Genomic DNA, 7,588 nt, shown 5'->3' with positions numbered 1-7,588 from the left:
GTCAAGTACACTTTCTCTCAAAAGTTTCCATTAACGAATGTAGATTTATATCCGTTTGCCATTATTCATAATCATGGTATGCAACAATTACAAGCAAAATCCTAATGGGTTTAAGCATAACAACTAGTAAAAAGGTTTCTTTAAAGTCAATTCCTTGTCTTTGTTTGTAACATTTTGATACTAGTCTAGCTTTAAAGGCTTGTACATTGCCATTTACATCAGCCTTCCTCTTAAAGACCCACTTGTAACCAATGGGTTTTAACCCTTTAGGTGGATCCACCAAAGTCCATACTTGGTTGGTATCCATGGCATCCATTTCAAATTTCATGGCTTTTAGCCATTTTTTAGAATTGATGTCCAACATCGCCTCTTCATAAATTGTAAGCTCATCATGTTTGGGTAATGCATCCTTTTCCAAGGGAAATCCATATCTCTATGGAGCTTGACGTATCCTTCTAGACCTTTTAAGTGGTTATGCCTTTTGAGATTGTGGTTGTACATCAGATGTCACAATCTCAAGCTCAAGTTCCAACAAAATGTCAATTTATGGTTCTTGAACTTCTTCTAGTACAACTTTACTCCCATTAACCATTTTAATTAAGAACTCTTTCCCAAGGAAAGTAACATGCCTTGAGACAAACAAGTTTTGCTCAGTGGGATTATAAAAATAATATCTCTGTGTATTTTTAGGATATCCCTCAAATTTACAATTTTCTGATATCGCTTCTAGCTTATCAAACATTGTATGTTTCACATAAGCAGTACATCCCCAAATTCTGGCATAAGGAAAGTTAAGCCTTTGCCTATTCCATATCTCATACAATGTCTTATCAATTGATTTAGTATGAACTTGGTTTAGTATACGAGTAGCAGTTTTTAGGGCATATCCATAAAAAGATAAAGGAAAAGTTGCATGACTCATCATGGATTGAACCATGTCAAACAATGTTTGATTCCTTCTGTCAGACACCCCATTATGCTAGAAAGTCCTTAAAGGAGTCTATTGTGCGAGAATCCCATTTGTTTTTTGATAATCTTGAAACTTTTATCTAAGATATTCTCTTCTTTGATCATATCTAAGAGTGAGAATACTTTTCCTATTTTGTTTCTCAACCACCGCTCTACATTCTCTGAACTTGTCAAAGGATTCAAATTTATATTTCATCAAATATACATAATCATAGCAAGAATGGTCATTTCTGAAGGTGATGAAGTAGGTTATCCTTCTCTAACACTCATATTCATAAGACCACATACATCCGAATGTACAAGTCCTAGTAACACCCTAGCTCGTTCACTTTTCTTAGTGACAGGTAACTTGATCATCTTACCAAGGAGACAACACTCACACATTCCATAAGATGCATAATTAAATGGATTGATATAACCTAGTTTATGTAACTTGGTTAAGCGAGTCTCATTGATGTGTCTAAGCCTACAGTGCCAAATGTAGGATAGTTTTAGATCATCTTTCTTTGCTTTATTGACCTCTGTATTGAGTACGAGTTTTTTAGGATCAAGAATATAGAGACCATTCGAATGTGCCCCTACACCATAATGCATCTCTTCGTTTGAGAAAGAACAACAATTGCCCTTAATGCAAAATTCAAAATCATCATATAGTGCCAAGTATGACACAGATATGATTTTTCGAGATATGGAAGGAACATAGTAGTAGCCTTTTAATTCCAAGATCAACTCAGAAGGTAAAGGTATGGTAACTATCCCTACAACTGATGCAACGACCTTGGATCCACTTTTTACTCTTAGGACCACCTCTCCCTCTATTAATCATCTACTCATTTCCAGCACTTCATGTCAAGTGTGACCCACATCTAGTATCTAATACCCATGATGATGGATCAATGGTAGACATATTTACTTTAATCATATGCATGGTCAAAGGTGAACTTCTACAAGTTTCTCATTGCTTGACCTCGTCAAGAAGGAAAGGATATCTTCCTAAATGACATCTATTCTTAATAGATATTTGAGAACATTTCTCAACTTGATATACCAGTGCAAACATTTTGGCTCAGATTTCACAATGCGATCAAGTATGCCGCACAAAGTGATGTGTATTTGCATTCTAACAACCTAGACATTTAAAGCATGTTTATGAGTAATCATGTATTATAATCAATTAAGATGAGATAGTAAATCTTAAATTGATTGCTCCTACTATTTTCTTCAAGATGATAACCTTCCATATCACCTCAACAGATCTGTACAAGGATTTTCTTAATGGGTTATGATCCCTATCCATTATAATCATGACTTTGAGTGTGCTCAACAAACCATGATAGGTGTATTAGGTAAGTAATTAAGCTTATTGATTGTATCTTGATACAACTCCTAGATCACCTAGTGACAACACATTACCTAAACATATCATATATCTTTCACCTAGCCATTGCCTCTAGTTTCCATAATAATCAAGTTTCCAAGCATCTAGATTTTATGAAACTAGTTGAGTAAGATCCACCAATAGCTTAAATATACTCGTGTAAAAGTGTGACCTTGAGTGTCAAACCCTGTTCTATAAAATAATTACGACGTCATTTACATGCTCAATCGAATGTTTGCATATTTAGGAATTTCGAGAAATCGTCAAAAGACGATATTGCCCCTAATGGTACCATTGAGTCGATTAAGCCTCAAACTAGTTCAAAATAGGAATTTTAAGGTGAAATTAAGAGTTTTACAGTTCAGGGATGACTCAAAATGGTAATTTGGAGTTCGAGGATCAATTTGGAATCAAACCGAAATTTTCACTATCTAGGGGTAAAATGATCATTTGTAACTTGGGGACAAAATGAGAAATTTTAAAAAAGATTTTTTTGGCCCCATTTAACTTATTGGAGTATGATTTGAGTATTGGAGTATAATTTGAGGGTTTGGCAATGAAAAAGTTTAATTTCGGTGATTTTTGGAGTGTAGGGGCAAAATCATAATTTTTCCACTCACGAATAAAATTTGAGATTTTGAGAGAATTTAGATCACATTTGACAAATTGGAGAATGGTATGAGTATAAGGCATGAAAAATATGCCTATGGGCAATTTTTCAGTTTTTGAGGCAAAAATGTAATTTTTGACTTTTACGAGAGCAAAAGTGTAAATTTCAAAAATTACTCCACCAAGACTTTGGATAAGTCTGAGAATTTTATCTAAGCTATGGATATGTGGGACAAGTGTATGGTGAAAATTGGAAACAAATGGATGGCTAGAATTTAAGAAATTAATAAAACAAAAAAAATGAATAAAATAATATTATATTATTTTAACCTTTAAAAAGGTCAAAATTTCCAGAATTCTCATCTTCTTCAAGCTGTCCAAACCAAGAGAAAAAAAAAGGGGAAAAGAAATAAGAACCCTAGCTGAAAATTTTGGGGAAAATCAAGAGAAATCAAGAAATCAAGCACTAAAAAGGTAAATTTCATTGATTTTCCTTGTGATTTTCACTACCCATGCATTTTTTTCTCATTTCCATGCAAAATTAGAAAGTGGGTATGGACACCCATGCTGGCCAAACCTCCATGGATGAGTTTTGAACTTGAGTTTTGGTTGATTTTAATTGAATTAAGTGATTTTAGTTAGGTTATATTGAAATATAGCAAAAATAAGCTAGAGAAATAATTTTCTCCCATTGAAACCCAGTATGCCGAATTTTCTAGGGGAATATTGGCTGCTGATCTTGATGTTTATTTGAGAAATTATGATGAATAATGATGAATTATGAGCCTAGAAAAATAATGGGAATTTTCGGAGCAAAAATATGAATTTTTACCCATTAGGGGTAGTTTCGTAATTTGCTATCGAGATTGATAAATTGCACCACACTGAGGTACATTAAGTCAATTTGGATGCAATTGAGGTATAGAAACTGAAAAAAAATGAATTTAAAGTTTAAACGGACGCGAATATCAATTTAATCAGGTAATAGGCCGAATTAGGTTAGCACCGCATTTAAGTGGTAGTCGGATAAGTTGCATATCATATCATGCATATACATCGAGCCTAAAATAGCTTATGACTGTTAGACACAATTTAATTGGAATATGTGTCATGGATTATGGCTAGGTGGTTAGCCATTGGATAAGGGTAAAGGACTGTACCCGCGGACTGAAAATGAGAGTATTTCTACTCCTAATACTGTGAGTGAACTTATTATCGTTTTAATTATCTAGAGCAGTTTTATACAATTGTGTGATTTTATGGAAAATGGGTTAAAATGGTAAATTGCTATATTTTAGGAGAAATTATGATTTTATAAAATAATTTTATAAATTTTATGGAAAATCGAATACTTGTTTTGAAAATAGAGTAATTGGAGATTGCCTACTTGTGTTGTAAAATTATGATTTAAATTAAATGGCTTGTGATAAATTGGCATTATTGGCTGAATTTATACTTATGTTGAAAAATATGAATTGTCTATTTTGCCTTGATAAATTGGTTAGTAATGTAATCGCCATGCCATGCCATTGAGATTTGATCAATTAGTGGATTAAAGATTAGCTACTGCAGTGGTGGGGGGTTTTGTGGACCAGCCTATTAGAGGGGTACGGTAAACTCCTTTATATTCTCACCTCGATCGTAGAGGCGCGTAGGGTATCTCCTAAGGTGGGCTTTTTTAGTGCACTTTACGTTAACCACCACGTGAGAGTGAGACTCAGCCAACGCCAAGGAACGGCTGTGATGTTCAACGAAAAATGTGTTTTATGGGAAATATGAATTTTTAACAGCCTTGGCGGTCTCAGTGGGATACCTTGACGAAGGTATCCGCGAGAATGATTTTGGCAGGAGCCAAGTTTTGTGAGATATATAAGCCATGTTGATTAATTGAGTAAATTGAGTATTCATGTTATGAAACATATGTTGGAAAAGAATATTTTAATTCGTCTCCATTTACTCGCCTTTAGATAGTTTAGATGGTGTCTGTTTACTCACTAGGATTTTATAATCTCACCACCCTCAATTCCCCACATTTTAGGCTCGGGATAGCCGGTAGATAGCTGATTGCATCAAGGACTTCAGTTAGCCTTGTATCGATAAAATTGTAGGTTCATAAACTCGCATCTTATTGGTTAGTTAGGGGCTCACGTGTCATTGTAAAAGTAATTTTATACTTTAGTTATTTGATTTAAAGTATGTATGAACATATTTAGCTTTTACACCATGTTTTTGGTGGGTTTTGGTGTTTTTGAAGAAAAATGACGAAAATGCCCCTGTGAGCCAAAAAATAATATATTATTGTTTTGATTTGGAAAAGACTTATGATTTCTTGAAATGCGAGATTTAATAACTGTTGCTCATCGGGGAGATGCGAAAGCTGATGCTAAGCCTCGCAGGGTTTCGATTGGCATTCAGGGCAATGAGTGCCTATCGAGACGTGGCGGCGATTGTCACGGGCCCGATGAGGAGTTCCGAGTCGTGACAATTCTTGTGGTATCAGAGCATGGTTTAAAGATCAAAGAATTTGGTTTAAAAGCTTTGGATTTTAAAGTTTTTGGTTTTAAAGTTATTTTAAGAAATCCACACTGACACTACGTGGCCCTGGATTAAGTTAAATTAAGTCGAATAGAATGCATGAGTTTGCATATAGAGACCTGTTTGTTTTCAGGGTATATAAGAGATTAAGTGATTGTCGTTAGACATTCTCCCCCAGACTGTGGGAGCAATGTAAGTAAATGGCAAGAGAAGAAAAAGGGAAAACTTGAAATGGACTCGAAAAAGGATGAAGATGATAATGATCCTAAAGATGTTTAGTGCCTTGTTGAAGCTTGTAATATTGTAATCCTAGGCAGATGCAGTATGAGAAGGATAATAATCCCCTGTATAAAAGTCTTAAGAGTTAACTTTTGTCTTGTATAATATAAACGGATGATGGAGTAGTTGTTTAAAGGACAGAAGGAGTATAAAAAAATCTTTTAGCATGACAAAGGTAGATTAGTAATATAAGTGTTGAGGATGAATAATAATCTTAGTGGCAATATCAATTATTTTAAATAAGTACTGAAGGTTGAAATAGGAAGCCATTAATGGTTTCAGCAATTATTAGATTTAATAACGATTAAACCTTGCAGTACTATGAATTGATCACCAGTTAACGGGATTAAGTCAAGGATTATAAATTTGAGTATGGAGGGAATTAGAAGGTGATACCGTAAAATTTTAAAATGAGAAATATAATCGGTTATGACTATGAGAATAGTGAGATATTATAAATAATGAATCATTAGGTGTGTGATGAAGTTGTGATCTATTGAACCATATGGAAAAATTATCCTAAGGTGGGACATAGGACATGAGGATTTTTGGAGATGCTTATAGAGGGAGATATAAATTGTAAAGTATGTTTTCCCCCACAAGTTTTAAATTATATGATAAATTATCATGGTAAGGATATGTGAATATTGGTAGTGAAATATGCCCTAAGGGATAACTGTGGCATATCACATAGATAATATAGATATGTTGGGATCAGTATCCCGATCATGCATCTGTGATAGAAAATTTACTTTTCTAATTATGGTATAGACTCACAAAGGAGTCAAGCCCTTGAGAACGACTAAGGTAGTAACTCTAAAAGTAGAAGATTTGTTTTAATTAAGTAGATTCCAACGGCTACATTGAAATAAATTACCTTGTGGAGTATTAAGATCAATAATGTATTGATCAAAGTCAAATCTGAAGAAATAAAGAGGATGAGAGACTAATGAGAAGGGACATCAATGTTAAGTAACGAATTTGTGAATAAAGGATTACGACGATGGCATAGAAAATGAGTACTATAAAGGATTACTATGAGGATTTATAATTCTTGTATTAACTCAGTTGAATGAAAAGTGATTAAATGAAGCAACTCTTGTGGTAAATAGCAAAATAGTGGAGTTGACGTAGAGTCTTGTTTATAGTCAGTGACTACAGCACCGATTATAGACAGGAGGCTGCGTAGACTTTTTATCTTGGGAAACCACTTAGTATAATCCTAAATGACATAAAGACTCATGATCGAGAGGATTATTGCTGATCAAATTCTAAAGGGTAATAATAGATATAAGTGAAGTATTCAAGTTGAGTTGGAAATAAATACGAGGAGCAAATCAAGATTCCCTATAAAGGAGATAACAGGAGAAGTTGAGCATCGAATAAAAAGATAATACCCCACATTTTTTTTGAGTTTGATAAGTGAAATTTTGAGGACAAAATTTTATTTTAAGGGGGGTAGTGTTGTCAAACCCTGTTCTATAAAATAATTATGACATCATTTACATGCTCAATCGAATGTTTGCATATTTAGGAATTTCGAGAAATCGTCAAAAGACGATATTGCCCCTAACGGTACCATTGAGTCGATTAAGCCTCGAACTAGTTCAAATAAGAATTTTAAGGTGAAATTAAGAGGTTCACAGTTCAGGGATAACTCAAAATGGTAATTCGGAGTTCAGGATCAATTTGGAGTCAAATCGAAATTTTCACTATCTAAGGGTAAAATGGTCATTTGCCACTTGGGGACAAAATAAAATTTTTAAAAAAGACGTTTTTGGCCCCATTTAACTTATTGGAGTATGATTTGAGTATTGG

Source organism: Theobroma cacao, chromosome 4 (assembly GCF_000208745.1).
Source record: "Theobroma cacao cultivar B97-61/B2 chromosome 4, Criollo_cocoa_genome_V2, whole genome shotgun sequence".
Classification (NCBI taxonomy): Eukaryota; Viridiplantae; Streptophyta; class Magnoliopsida; order Malvales; family Malvaceae; genus Theobroma; species Theobroma cacao.
Note: the sequence above shows the minus strand (reverse complement) of the source record.